The sequence below is a fragment of the Ranitomeya imitator genome, chromosome 5 (genome assembly GCF_032444005.1).
Source record: "Ranitomeya imitator isolate aRanImi1 chromosome 5, aRanImi1.pri, whole genome shotgun sequence".
In the NCBI taxonomy this organism is placed as follows: Eukaryota; Metazoa; Chordata; class Amphibia; order Anura; family Dendrobatidae; genus Ranitomeya; species Ranitomeya imitator.
The window spans coordinates 5,750,252-5,764,719 of NC_091286.1; the positions used below are offsets into that span (position 1 = coordinate 5,750,252).

The following is a 14,468-nucleotide window of genomic DNA, read 5'->3' on the forward strand; positions in this document are numbered from 1 at the left end:
CGCTCCTCATCCTCTGGGTGGCTCCTCTCCTCGCCCTCGGTGTGCCCCCGCTCCTCATCCTCGGGTGCCGCCGCTCTTCACTTGCGCTCTGCAGTTTGCAGCCTTTGACCCTTCAGTGTCCCACTCCAGAATTACACTGTACCCGTCCCTTTGGACGCTGGGCCGCGGCTCAGGACCTTATTTCTCTCAGGGTCAGATTTCGGTGTCCAATCCCAGCCCTCGGCACACTGCGGAACAGAACATCGGAGCCTTTATCATGTGAACGCCCGGACTGAGCATCGTGCTCCGCGTACAGGGAGTCCCCGCACCCTGCTGTAGTACGGAGGAAGGAAGCGGAAAACTGCGGAGAATCAGCAGAAGCCACGCGGAAAATGGACGCGGATCAGTGGCAGAAAGTCCAGGACTGCGCGGTGCTCGGGGGGCAGTGGGCGGAGTCTCCGGGGTCCTCGTCTGTGCCTGGGCCCCCCCTGCTCTGCCCTCCGGGGGCCCCGTCCGGGCGGTGGGTGGAGCCGTGCTGCACGAATCACAGCAGAGGGGCGGAGCTGCAGCACGTGAGCGGCGGACGGCAACTCGGACTGACAGAGACTGACAGAGACAGACTCCACCGACCGGCGACTGCAGCGCTGACTTCCAGGAGGTGAGAGCGGGCGGGGGACCGGGGGAGAGGGGGGGGGACAGAGGGGGAGACCGGGGGGGGACAGAGGAGGGGACCGGGGGGGGACAGAGGAGGGGACCGGGGGGGGACAGAGGAGGGGACCGGGGGGGGACAGAGGAGGGGACCGGGGGGGGACAGAGGAGGGGACCGGGGGGGGACAGAGGAGGGGACCGGGGGGGGACAGAGGAGGGGACCGGGGGGGGACAGAGGAGGGGACCGGGGGGGGACAGAGGAGGGGACCGGGGGGGACAGAGGGGGGGACCGGGGGGGACAGAGGAGGGGACCGGGGGAGAGCGGGGGGGGACCGGGGGAGACAGAGGAGGGGACCGGGGGGGACAGAGGGGGGGACAGAGGAGGGGACCGGGGGGGACCGGGGGAGACAGAGGAGGGGACCGGGGGGGACAGAGGGGGGGACAGAGGAGGGGACCCGCACATTGTCACCGCTCTGTGGCAGAGATCACGGGGAGAAAAGTCACCGGAGGAATCATTGGCCGGTACCGGGTCCGGTGTATGTCTGTATACAGCCTGACACACCGCGGGGGATGATGGGGGTTATCGCACTCTGTGTCTCTGTCTCGTGTTCATTGTGCTAGATTGAGTTGAAGAGAACAGTTTGTTGCTGTCAGAATGAGACCCCTGATATGTGCTGAGACCCCCGATATGTGCTGAGACCCCCGATATGTGCTGAGACCCCCGAGACCCCCAATATGTGCAGAGACCCCTGATATGTGCTGAGAGGTCTGAGACCCCCGACATGTGCTGAGACCCCCGACATGTGCTGAGAGGCCTGAGACCCCCAATATGTGCAGACACCCCTGATATGTGCTGAGACCCCCGATATGTGCTGAGGTCTGAGACCCCCAATATGTGCAGAGACCCCTGATATGTGCTGAGAGGTCTGAGACCCCCGACATGTGCTGAGACCCCCGATATGTGCTGAGACCCCTGAGACCCCCAATATGTGCAGAGACCCCTGATATGTGCTGAGAGGTCTGAGACCCCCGACATGTGCTGAGACCCCCAACATGTGCTGAGGTCTGAGACCCCCAATATGTGCAGAGACCCCTGATATGTGCTGAGAGGTCTGAGACCCCCGACATGTGCTGAGACCCCCGACATGTGCTGAGAGGTCTGAGACCCCCGACATGTGCAGAGACCCCCGACATGTGCTGAGAGGCCTGAGACCCCCAATATGTGCAGAGACCCCTGATATGTGCTGAGAGGTCTGAGACCCCCGACATGTGCTGAGACCCCCGATATGTGCTGAGACCCCTGAGACCCCCAATATGTGCAGAGACCCCTGATATGTGCTGAGAGGTCTGAGACCCCCGACATGTGCTGAGACCCCCGATATGTGCTGAGACCCCTGAGACCCCCAATATGTGCAGAGACCCCTGATATGTGCTGAGAGGTCTGAGACCCCCGACATGTGCTGAGACCCCCGATATGTGCTGAGACCCCTGAGACCCCCAATATGTGCAGAGACCCCTGATATGTGCTGAGAGGTCTGAGACCCCCGATATGTGCACAGACCCCTGATATGTGCTGAGAGGTCTGAGACCCCCGATATGTGTTGAGACCCCCGATATGTGCAGAGACCCCTGATATGTGCTGACATGTGCAGAGACCCCCCGATATGTGCTGAGAGGTCTGAGACCCCCGACGTGCTGAGAGGCCTGTGAACCCCGATATGTGCCGAGACCCCCCAATATGTGCCGAGAGGCCCGAGACCCCCAATATGTGCAGAGACCCCCCGATATGTGCTGCCAGCCCCCTCCAGGGATCGCTGCTCCTGCTGGCACACCTGATAGAGGACGGTGCCCAGAGAAAGTCTTCATACCGTGTGGAGATTTCCTGTGATACAAACACAAAGTAACAATGAGATGGTACGGGGTGTACTAATTTATTGTAACGCTATAGATCTGAGCATTGTTCTGTGCATTAGTCTTCACTCCCTGTCGTCTGTTGCCCCTAAATTACTTCCTGAGTGACCAATCGCCCCAGAAGTCGCATCATTAGTGGATTGTGTCCCCTGGGGGTGATTTCTCCTCAGTATAACGACAGCTATTCTGTGACGGCCTCAGAAACCAAGGAGCCCACCAGACAGGTCAGGGATAAAGTGGAGGAGAGGAGGAAAGCAGGGGCTCTGGTCAGAGGAGACCGAAGGAGAACGTTTGGGGCTAAATGCTAAACATTGCCTGGTGGAAAACTAGCACATCACCCTGAAAACAACATCCCCACCGTCACATGTGGCGGGGGCAGCATCCGTCACATATGGTGTAGGCAGCATCCTGCTGTGGAGAGGCTTTTCTACAGCAGAGGCAGGGAAGCTTCTCAGAGGTGATACACTGCAGAGAAAGGTGGAGAGACCCCAGAGGACTGCAGAGCAGAGAAATGGGGAGAGACCCCAAAAGACTGCAGAGAAAGGTGGGAGATGCAGACCCCAAAGGACTGCAGAGAAAGGTGGGAGACACAGACCCCAAAATACTGCAGAGAAAGGAGGAGAGACAGACCCCAAAAGACTGCAGAGAAAGGAAGAGAGACAGACCCCAAAAGACTGCAGAGAAAGGAGGAGAGACAGACCCCAAAATACTGCAGAGAAAGGAGAGACCCCAAAAGACTGCAGAGAAAGGAGGAGAGACAGACCTCAAAATACTGCAGAGAAAGGAGACCCCAAAAGACTGCAGAGAAAGGTGGAGAGACAGATTCCAAAAGACTGCAGAGAAAGGAGGAGAGACAGACCCCAAAATACTGCAGAGAAAGGAGAGACCCCAAAAGACTGCAGAGAAAGGTGGAGAGACAGACCCCAAAATACTGCAGAGAAAGGAGACCCCAAAAGACTGCAGAGAAAGGAGAGACAGACCCCAAAAGACTGCAGAGAGAGGAGGAGATACAGACCCCAAAAGACTGCAGTGAAAGGTGGAGAGAGACCCCAAAAGACTGCAGAGAAAGGAGGAGAGACAGACCCCAAAAGACTGCAGAGAAAGGAGGAGAGACAGACCCCAAAAGACTGCTGAGAAAGGAGGATAGACAGACCCCAAAAGACTGCAGAGAAACGTGGAGAGACAGACCTCAAAAGACTGCAGAGAAAGGTGGAGAGACAGACCCCAAAAGACTGCAGAGGAAGGAGGAGAGACAGACCCCAAAAGACTGCAGAGAAAGGAGGAGAGACAGACCCCGAAAGACTGCAGAGAAAGGAGAGACAGACCCCGAAAGACTGCAGAGAAAGGAGAGACAGACCCCAAAAGACTGCAGAGAAAGGAGGAGAGACAGACCCCAAAAGACTGCAGAGAAAGGAGGAGAGACAGACCCCGAAAGACTGCAGAGAAAGGAGAGACAGACCCCAAAAGACTGCAGAGAAAGGAGGAGAGACAGACTCCAAAAGACTGCAGAGAAAGGAGGAGAGACAGACCCCAAAAGACTGCAGAGAAAGGAGGGAGAGACAGACCCCAAAAGACTGCAGAGAAAGGAGGAGAGACAGACCCCAAAAGACTGCAGAGAAAGGAGGGAGAGACAGACCCCAAAAGACTGCAGAGAAAGGAGGAGAGACAGACTCCAAAAGACTGCAGAGAAAGGAGGAGAGACAGACCCCAAAAGACTGCAGAGAAAGGAGGAGAGACAGACCCCAAAAGACTGCAGAGAAAGGAGGGAGAGACAGACCCCAAAAGACTGCAGAGAAAGGAGGAGAGACAGACCCCAAAAGACTGCAGAGAAAGGGGGAGAGACAGACCCCAAAAGACTGCAGAGAAAGGAGGAGAGACAGACCCCAAAAGACTGCAGAGAAAGGTGGAGGGACAGACCTCAAAAGACTGCAGAGAAAGGAGGAGAGACAGACCCCAAAAGACTGCAGAGAAAGGAGGAGAGACAGACCCCAAAAGACTGCAGAGAAAGGAGGAGAGACAGACCCCAAAAGACTGCAGGAGAGAAAGGTGGAGAGACAGACCCCAAAAGACTGCAGAGAAAGGAGGAGAGACAGACCCCGAAAGACTGCAGAGAAAGGAGGAGAGACAGACCCCGAAAGACTGCAGAGAAAGGAGAGACAGACCCCAAAAGACTGCAGAGAAAGGAGGAGAGACAGACTCCAAAAGACTGCAGAGAAAGGAGGAGAGACAGACCCCAAAAGACTGCAGAGAAAGGAGGGAGAGACAGACCCCAAAAGACTGCAGAGAAAGGAGGAGAGACAGACCCCAAAAGACTGCAGAGAAAGGAGGGAGAGACAGACTCCAAAAGACTGCAGAGAAAGGAGGAGAGACAGACCCCAAAAGACTGCAGAGAAAGGAGGAGAGACAGACCCCAAAAGACTGCAGAGAAAGGAGGGAGAGACAGACCCCAAAAGACTGCAGAGAAAGGAGGAGAGACAGACCCCAAAAGACTGCAGAGAAAGGGGGAGAGACAGACCCCAAAAGACTGCAGAGAAAGGTGGAGGGACAGACCTCAAAAGACTGCAGAGAAAGGAGGAGAGACAGACCCCAAAAGACTGCAGAGAAAGGAGGAGAGACAGACCCCAAAAGACTGCAGAGAAAGGAGGAGAGACAGACCCCAAAAGACTGCAGGAGAGAAAGGTGGAGAGACAGACCCCAAAAGACTGCAGAGAAAGGAGGAGAGACAGACCCCAAAAGACTGCAGAGAAAGGAGGAGAGACAGACCCCGAAAGACTGCAGAGAAAGGAGAGACAGACCCCAAAAGACTGCAGAGAAAGGAGGAGAGACAGACCCCAAAAGACTGCAGAGAAAGGAGGAGAGACAGACCCCGAAAGACTGCAGAGAAAGGAGAGACAGACCCCGAAAGACTGCAGAGAAAGGAGGAGAGACAGACTCCAAAAGACTGCAGAGAAAGGAGGAGAGACAGACCCCAAAAGACTGCAGAGAAAGGAGGGAGAGACAGACCCCAAAAGACTGCAGAGAAAGGAGGAGAGACAGACCCCAAAAGACTGCAGAGAAAGGAGGGAGAGACAGACCCCAAAAGACTGCAGAGAAAGGAGGAGAGACAGACTCCAAAAGACTGCAGAGAAAGGAGGAGAGACAGACCCCAAAAGACTGCAGAGAAAGGAGGAGAGACAGACCCCAAAAGACTGCAGAGAAAGGAGGGAGAGACAGACCCCAAAAGACTGCAGAGAAAGGAGGAGAGACAGACCCCAAAAGACTGCAGAGAAAGGGGGAGAGACAGACCCCAAAAGACTGCAGAGAAAGGTGGAGGGACAGACCTCAAAAGACTGCAGAGAAAGGAGGAGAGACAGACCCCAAAAGACTGCAGAGAAAGGGGGAGAGACAGACCCCAAAAGACTGCAGAGAAAGGAGGAGAGACAGACCCCAAAAGACTGCAGGAGAGAAAGGTGGAGAGACAGACCCCAAAAGACTGCAGAGAAAGGAGGAGAGACAGACCCCAAAAGACTGCAGAGAAAGGAGGAGAGACAGACCCCAAAAGACTGCAGAGAAAGGAGGAGAGACAGACCCCAAAAGACTGCAGAGAAAGGTGGAGAGACAGACCCCAAAAGACTGCAGAGAAAGGAGAGACAGACTCCAAAAGACTGCAGAGAAAGGGGGAGAGACAGACCCCAAAAGACTGCAGAGAAAGGAGGAGAGACAGACCCCAAAAGACTGCAGGAGAGAAAGGTGGAGAGACAGACCCCAAAAGACTGCAGAGAAAGGAGGAGAGACAGACCCCAAAAGACTGCAGAGAAAGGAGGAGAGACAGACCCCAAAAGACTGCAGAGAAAGGAGGAGAGACAGACCCCAAAAGACTGCAGAGAAAGGAGAGACAGACCCCAAAAGACTGCAGGAGAGAAAGGTGGAGAGACAGACCCCAAAAGACTGCAGAGAAAGGAGGAGAGACAGACCCCAAAAGACTGCAGAGAAAGGAGGAGAGACAGACCCCAAAAGACTGCAGAGAAAGGAGGAGAGACAGACCCCAAAAGACTGCAGAGAAAGGAGGAGAGACAGACCCCAAAAGACTGCAGAGAAAGGAGGAGAGACAGACCCCAAAAGACTGCAGAGAAAGGAGGAGAGACAGACCCCAAAAGACTGCAGAGAAAGGTGGAGAGACAGACCCCAAAAGACTGCAGAGAAAGGAGGAGAGACAGACCACAAAAGACTGCAGAGAAAGGAGGAGAGACAGACCCCAAAAGACTGCAGAGAAAGGTGGAGAGACAGACCCCAAAAGACTGCAGAGAAAGGTGGAGAGACAGACCCCAAAAGACTGCAGAGAAAGGAGGAGAGACAGACCCCAAAAGACTGCAGAGAAAGGTGGAGAGACAGACCCCAAAAGACTGCAGAGAAAGGTGGAGAGACAGACCCCAAAAGACTGCAGAGAAAGGAGGAGAGACAGACCCCAAAAGACTGCAGAGAAAGGTGGAGAGACAGACCCCAAAAGACTGCAGAGAAAGGAGGTCCTAAGAAGCACTGACTGGGGGGTGAATACTAATGCACAATGTTCAGATTTACATGTTTAACCCCTTCACGCCCTGTGTAGTGTCGTGCGGACCCCGGCGCTGAGCCCCCTTCCTTCCGGCACATGACGTGATCAGCTGCCCCTGGCAGGTTATATGCTGCTGTCGCATGACTGTCGTCAGAAGACCCCTGTGCTTGTGGTGGCTACACAGCGGGGGCCGATGATCGGACGAGACCCCGTAAGGAGACGATTAGAGAAGTTCCGTTCTCCGCTTCTGTCCCGTTCAGAATCCAACAATAATAATCATTTCTCTCCGATCGTTAACGTCCAATCAGAATCTAAAACAATGAATCCGATTGGTGAACGGCAGAATGAGAAGAAGAATCCGCAACATTAGAATAACAGACGATGAAAACATTGTATCCAGCCCAGAACGGTGTCGATAGAAACCCAGCGCTCCCACGGCCGCACCGATGGGGACAGGGAAGGAAAATGGGAAATCCCGAGGTCGTGAAGGGGTTAACCTGTGCAGCAAACCTCCAGTAGAATCAATACGATTGTGGCTGTAACTGGAAAAGTTCACAGGGTGTCAATACAGGGTGAATGTTCTGCACACGCTGCAGTGTAAAGTCTTCACACCCGCGACCTTTCCACATTTTTATCATGCACCCGAAATGTTGGCGGGATCTATTGGGAATCCCTGACGTGGTCTCTGCTGCTCCGGACCCCTGATGTCTGGAGTGGTCTGGGCCCCATCCGGTGCTGGCTTCAGTGTCGCACAAGAGACCCCACGGCCCCTCTCTGCAGTGACTCTCCGGGGGTCCGGATTGGCAGCAGCGCCACGGATGAGGCTTCGCTCGGGGCCGCTGCACACGGCGCTGCCTCTGCTGTTCGCCTGTGTTGTACCCACCTTACTTCCCCTGTGATGCCCGTCAGGTGGCAGCCCTGCCCTCTTCAGTGGCCCCCGGTGGTGCCCCCTCTCCCCTCTCATTGTGATACGTCGGCTCATTTCCTCCTAAATCCCCTCTCGGCCGCTGCAGTCACCTGCTGGGCCCAGGAATGTGATCACCGGTCCCTGCTTCCGGAGCAGGGAGGAAACGGAGCGCAGGGGTCCCCAAACACCCCCACTAGTAACGGTTAACGGTCCCTGTTGTACAGAAGGCGGCAAGTGCCTGTCAGAGAGTGGGGTCCTCGTAAGCCGGTACTGACTGTCCCGTTAGGGGATTATGGAGCTGAGCCCATCCCATCGTGTGTGGTGCCGCATCGGTGAGGTCGCGGGGCGCCGCCTGGGAGAGGTGCGGAGCTGAGGTCGCGGGGCGCCGCCTGGGAGAGGTGCGGAGCTGAGGTCACGGGCTGCTGCCTGGGAGAGGTGCGGAGCTGAGGTCACGGGCTGCTGCCTGGGAGAGGTGCGGAGCTGAGGTCACGGGGCGCCGCCTGGGAGAGTTCCGGAGCTGAGGTCGCGGGCTGCCGCCTGGGAGAGGTGCGGAGCTGAGGTCGCGGGGCGCCGCCTGGGAGAGGTGCGGAGCTGAGGTCACGGGGCGCCGCCTGGGAGAGGTGCGGAGCTGAGGTCGCGGGCTGCTGCCTGGGAGAGGTGCGGAGCTGAGGTCACGGGGCGCCGCCTGGGAGAGTTCCGGAGCTGAGGTCGCGGGCTGCCGCCTGGGAGAGGTGCGGAGCTGAGGTCGCGGGCTGCCGCCTGGGAGAGGTGCGGAGCTGAGGTCGCGGGGCGCCGCCTGGGAGAGGTGCGGAGCTGAGGTCGCGGGCTGCTGCCTGGGAGAGGTGCGGAGCTGAGGTCACGGGGCGCCGCCTGGGAGAGTTCCGGAGCTGAGGTCGCGGGCTGCTGCCTGGGAGAGGTGCGGAGCTGAGGTCGCGGGGCGCAGCCTGGGAAAGGTGCGGAGCTTAGGTTGCGGGGCGCCCTCTGGGAGAGGTGCGGAGCTGAGGTCACGGGGCGCCGCCTGGGAGAGGTACGGAGCTAAGGTCGCGGGGCACCGCCTGGGAGAGGTGCGGAGCTGAGGTCGCGGGCTGCCGCCTGGGAGAGGTGCGGAGCTGAGGTCGCGGGGCGCCGCCTGGGAGAGGTGCGGAGCTAAGGCCGCGGGCTGCCCCCTGGGAGAGGTGCGGAGCTGAGGCCGCGGGCTGCCCCCTGGGAGAGGTGCGGAGCTGAGGCCGCGGGCTGCCGCCTGGGAGAGGTGCGGAGCTGAGGTCGCGGGGCGCCGCCTGGGAGAGGTGCGGAGCTGAGGTCGCGGGCTGCCCCCTAGGAGAGGTGCGGAGCTGAGGTTGCGGGGCGCCCTCTGGGAGAGGTGCGGAGCTGAGGTCGCGGGGCGCAGCCTGGGAAAGGTGCGGAGCTTAGGTTGCGGGGCGCCCTCTGGGAGAGGTGCGGAGCTGAGGTCACGGGGCGCCGCCTGGGAGAGGTACGGAGCTAAGGTCGCGGGGCACCGCCTGGGAGAGGTGCGGAGCTGAGGTCGCGGGCTGCCGCCTGGGAGAGGTGCGGAGCTGAGGTCGCGGGGCGCCGCCTGGGAGAGGTGCGGAGCTAAGGCCGCGGGCTGCCCCCTGGGAGAGGTGCGGAGCTGAGGCCGCGGGCTGCCCCCTGGGAGAGGTGCGGAGCTGAGGCCGCGGGCTGCCGCCTGGGAGAGGTGCGGAGCTGAGGTCGCGGGGCGCCGCCTGGGAGAGGTGCGGAGCTGAGGTCGCGGGCTGCCCCCTAGGAGAGGTGCGGAGCTGAGGTTGCGGGGCGCCCTCTGGGAGAGGTGCGGAGCTGAGGTCGCGGGCTGCCCCCTGGGAGAGGTGCGGAGCTGAGGTCGCGGGGCGCCCTCTGGGAGAGGTGCAGAGCTGAGGTCGCGGGCTGCCCCCTGGGAGAGGTGCGGAGCTGAGGCCGCGGGCTGCCCCCTGGGAGAGGTGCGGAGCTGAGGTCGCGGGCTGCCGCCTGGGAGAGGTGCGGAGCTGAGGTCGCGGAGCGCCGCCTGGGAGAGGTGCGGAGCTGAGGTCGCGGGCTGCCCCCTGGGAGAGGTGCGGAGCTGAGGTCGCGGGCTGCCGCCTGGGAGAGGTGCGGAGCTGAGGTCGCGGGGCGCCGCCTGGGAGAGGTGCGGAGCTGAGGTCGCGGGCTGCCCCCTGGGAGAGGTGCGGAGCTGAGGTCGCGGGCTGCCCCCTGGGAGAGGTGCGGAGCTGAGGTCGCGGGCTGCCCCCTGGGAGAGGTGCGGAGCTGAGGTCACGGGCTGCCCCCTGGGAGAGGTGCGGAGCTGAGGTCGCGGGCTGCCCCCTGGGAGAGGTGCGGAGCTGAGGTCGCGGGCTGCCCCCTGGGAGAGGTGCGGAGCTGAGGTCGCGGGCTGCCCCCTGGGAGAGGTGCGGAGCTGAGGTCGCGGGCTGCCCCCTGGGAGAGGTGCGGAGCTGAGGTCGCGGGGCGCCCCCTGGGAGAGGTGCGGAGCTGAGGTCGCGGGCTGCCCCCTGGGAGAGGTGCGGAGCTGAGGTCGCGGGGCGCCGCCTGGGAGAGGTGCGGAGCTGAGGTCGCGGGGCGCCCTCTGGGAGAGGTGCGGAGCTGAGGTTGCGGGGCGCCCTCTGGGAGAGGTGCGGAGCTGAGGTCGCGGGCTGCCCCCTGGGAGAGGTGCGGAGCTGAGGTCGCGGGGCGCCGCCTGGGAGAGGTGCGGAGCTGAGGTCGCGGGCTGCCCCCTGGGAGAGGTGCGGAGCTGAGGTCGCGGGGCGCCGCCTGGGAGAGGTGCGGAGCTGAGGTCGCGGGGTGCCCTCTGGGAGAGGTGCGGAGCTGAGGTTGCGGGGCGCCCCCTGGGAGAGGTGCGGAGCTGAGGTCGCGGGCTGCCCCCTGGGAGAGGTGCGGAGCTGAGGTCGCGGGGCGCCGCCTGGGAGAGGTGCGGAGCTGAGGTCGCGGGCTGCCCCCTGGGAGAGGTGCGGAGCTGAGGTCGCGGGGCGCCCCCTGGGAGAGGTGCGGAGCTGAGGTCGCAGGCTGCCCCCTGGGAGAGGTGCGGAGCTGAGGTCGCGGGGCGCCACCTGGGAGAGGTGCGGAGCTGAGGTCGCGGGCTGCCGCCCTGGGAGAGGTGCGGAGCTGAGGTCGCGGGGCGCCCCCTGGGAGAGGTGCGGAGCTGAGGTCGCAGGCTGCCCCCTGGGAGAGGTGCGGAGCTGAGGTCGCGGGGCGCCCCCTGGGAGAGGTGCGGAGCTGAGGTCGCAGGCTGCCCCCTGGGAGAGGTGCGGAGCTGAGGTCGCGGGGCGCCCCCTGGGAGAGGTGCGGAGCTGAGGTCGCAGGCTGCCCCCTGGGAGAGGTGCGGAGCTGAGGTCGCGGGGCGCCGCCTGGGAGAGGTGCGGAGCTGAGGTCGCAGGCTGCCCCCTGGGAGAGGTGCGGAGCTGAGGTCGCGGGGCGCCGCCTGGGAGAGGTGCGGAGCTGAGGTCGCAGGCTGCCCCCTGGGAGAGGTGCGGAGCTGAGGTCGCGGGCTGCCCCCTGGGAGAGGTGCGGAGCTGAGGTCGCGGGCTGCCCCCTGGGAGAGGTGCGGAGCTGAGGTCGCAGGCTGCCCCCTGGGAGAGGTGCGGAGCTGAGGTCGCGGGCTGCCGCCCTGGGAGAGGTGCGGAGCTGAGGTCGCGGGGCGCCCCCTGGGAGAGGTGCGGAGCTGAGGTCGCAGGCTGCCCCCTGGGAGAGGTGCGGAGCTGAGGTCGCGGGGCGCCCCCTGGGAGAGGTGCGGAGCTGAGGTCGCAGGCTGCCCCCTGGGAGAGGTGCGGAGCTGAGGTCGCGGGGCGCCCCCTGGGAGAGGTGCGGAGCTGAGGTCGCAGGCTGCCCCCTGGGAGAGGTGCGGAGCTGAGGTCGCGGGGCGCCGCCTGGGAGAGGTGCGGAGCTGAGGTCGCAGGCTGCCCCCTGGGAGAGGTGCGGAGCTGAGGTCGCGGGGCGCCGCCTGGGAGAGGTGCGGAGCTGAGGTCGCAGGCTGCCCCCTGGGAGAGGTGCGGAGCTGAGGTCGCGGGCTGCCCCCTGGGAGAGGTGCGGAGCTGAGGTCGCGGGCTGCCCCCTGGGAGAGGTGCGGAGCTGAGGTCGCAGGCTGCCCCCTGGGAGAGGTGCGGAGCTGAGGTCGCGGGCTGCCCCCTGGGAGAGGTGCGGAGCTGAGGTCGCAGGCTGCCCCCTGGGAGAGGTGCGGAGCTGAGGTCGCGGGCTGCCCCCTGGGAGAGGTGCGGAGCTGAGGTCGCGGGCTGCCCCCTGGGAGAGGTGCGGAGCTGAGGTCGCGGGGTGCAGCCTGGGAGAGGTGCGGAGCTGAGGTCGCAGGCTGCCCCCTGGGAGAGGTGCGGAGCTGAGGTCGCGGGCTGCCCCTGGGAGAGGTGCGGAGCTGAGGTCGCAGGCTGCCCCCTGGGAGAGGTGCGGAGCTGAGGTCGCGGGCTGCCCCCTGGGAGAGGTGCGGAGCTGAGGTCGCAGGCTGCCCCCTGGGAGAGGTGCGGAGCTGAGGTCGCAGGCTGCCCCCTGGGAGAGGTGCGGAGCTGAGGTCGCGGGCTGCCCCCTGGGAGAGGTGCGGAGCTGAGGTCGCAGGCTGCCCCCTGGGAGAGGTGCGGAGCTGAGGTCGCGGGCTGCCCCCTGGGAGAGGTGCGGAGCTGAGGTCGCGGGCTGCCCCCTGGGAGAGGTGCGGAGCTGAGGTCGCGGGGTGCAGCCTGGGAGAGGTGCGGAGCTGAGGTCGCAGGCTGCCCCCTGGGAGAGGTGCGGAGCTGAGGTCGCAGGCTGCCCCCTGGGAGAGGTGCGGAGCTGAGGTCGCGGGCTGCCCCCTGGGAGAGGTGCGGAGCTGAGGTCGCGGGCTGCCCCCTGGGAGAGGTGCGGAGCTGAGGTCGCGGGCTGCCCCTGGGAGAGGTGCGAAGCTGAGGTCGCGGGCTGCCACCTGGGAGAGGTGCGGAGCTGAGGTCGCAGGCTGCCCCTGGGAGAGGTGCGGAGCTGAGGTCGCGGGCTGCCCCTGGGAGAGGTGCGGAGCTGAGGTCGCGGGCTGCCCCCTGGGAGAGGTGCGGAGCTGAGGTCGCAGGCTGCCCCTGGGAGAGGTGCGGAGCTGAGGTCGCGGGCTGCCCCTGGGAGAGGTGCGAAGCTGAGGTCGCGGGCTGCCCCCTGGGAGAGGTGCGGAGCTGAGGTCGCGGGCTGCCCCCTGGGAGAGGTGCGGAGCTGAGGTCGCGGGCTGCCCCCTGGGAGAGGTGCGGAGCTGAGGTCGCGGGCTGCCCCTGGGAGAGGTGCGGAGCTGAGGTCGCAGGCTGCCCCTGGGAGAGGTGCGGAGCTGAGGTCGCAGGCTGCCCCTGGGAGAGGTGCGAAGCTGAGGTCGCGGGCTGCCCCTGGGAGAGGTGCGGAGCTGAGGTCGCGGGCTGCCCCCTGGGAGAGGTGCGGAGCTGAGGTCGCGGGCTGCCCCCTGGGAGAGGTGCGGAGCTGAGGTCGCGGGGCGCCGCCTGGGAGAGGTGCGGAGCTGAGGTCGCGGGGCGCCCTCTGGGAGAGGTGCGGAGCTGAGGTCGCGGGCTGCCCCTGGGAGAGGTGCGGAGCTGAGGTCGCAGGCTGCCCCCTGGGAGAGGTGCGGAGCTGAGGTCGCGGGCTGCCCCCTGGGAGAGGTGCGGAGCTGAGGTCGCGGGCTGCCCCCTGGGAGAGGTGCGGAGCTGAGGTCGCGGGCTGCCCCTGGGAGAGGTGCGAAGCTGAGGTCGCGGGCTGCCACCTGGGAGAGGTGCGGAGCTGAGGTCGCAGGCTGCCCCTGGGAGAGGTGCGGAGCTGAGGTCGCGGGCTGCCCCTGGGAGAGGTGCGGAGCTGAGGTCGCGGGCTGCCCCCTGGGAGAGGTGCGGAGCTGAGGTCGCAGGCTGCCCCTGGGAGAGGTGCGGAGCTGAGGTCGCGGGCTGCCCCTGGGAGAGGTGCGAAGCTGAGGTCGCGGGCTGCCCCCTGGGAGAGGTGCGGAGCTGAGGTCGCGGGCTGCCCCCTGGGAGAGGTGCGGAGCTGAGGTCGCGGGCTGCCCCCTGGGAGAGGTGCGGAGCTGAGGTCGCGGGCTGCCCCTGGGAGAGGTGCGGAGCTGAGGTCGCAGGCTGCCCCTGGGAGAGGTGCGGAGCTGAGGTCGCAGGCTGCCCCTGGGAGAGGTGCGAAGCTGAGGTCGCGGGCTGCCCCTGGGAGAGGTGCGGAGCTGAGGTCGCGGGCTGCCCCCTGGGAGAGGTGCGGAGCTGAGGTCGCGGGCTGCCCCCTGGGAGAGGTGCGGAGCTGAGGTCGCGGGGCGCCGCCTGGGAGAGGTGCGGAGCTGAGGTCGCGGGGCGCCCTCTGGGAGAGGTGCGGAGCTGAGGTCGCGGGCTGCCCCTGGGAGAGGTGCGGAGCTGAGGTCGCGGGCTGCCCCCTGGGAGAGATGCGGAGCTGAGGTCGCGGGCTGCCCCTGGGAGAGGTGCGGAGCTGAGGTCGCGGGGCGCCCTCTGGGAGAGGTGCGGAGCTGAGGTCGCGGGGCGCCACCTGGGAGAGGTGCGGAGC

At 63.8% G+C, this 14,468-nt stretch overlaps 1 protein-coding gene across 1 annotated transcript in view; it reads left to right on the forward strand.

Annotated features, from left to right (window-relative positions):
* The first annotated feature begins 530 nt into the window (after positions 1–530).
* SLC29A1 (solute carrier family 29 member 1 (Augustine blood group)) overlaps positions 531–14,468 on the forward strand; it is a 64,856-nt gene continuing 50,918 nt past the window's right edge. Inside the window, exon 1 of the mRNA XM_069768253.1 lies at positions 531–637. The gene's annotated coding sequence lies outside the window, so the exon portion shown is untranslated. The remainder of the gene's footprint in view (positions 638–14,468) is intronic.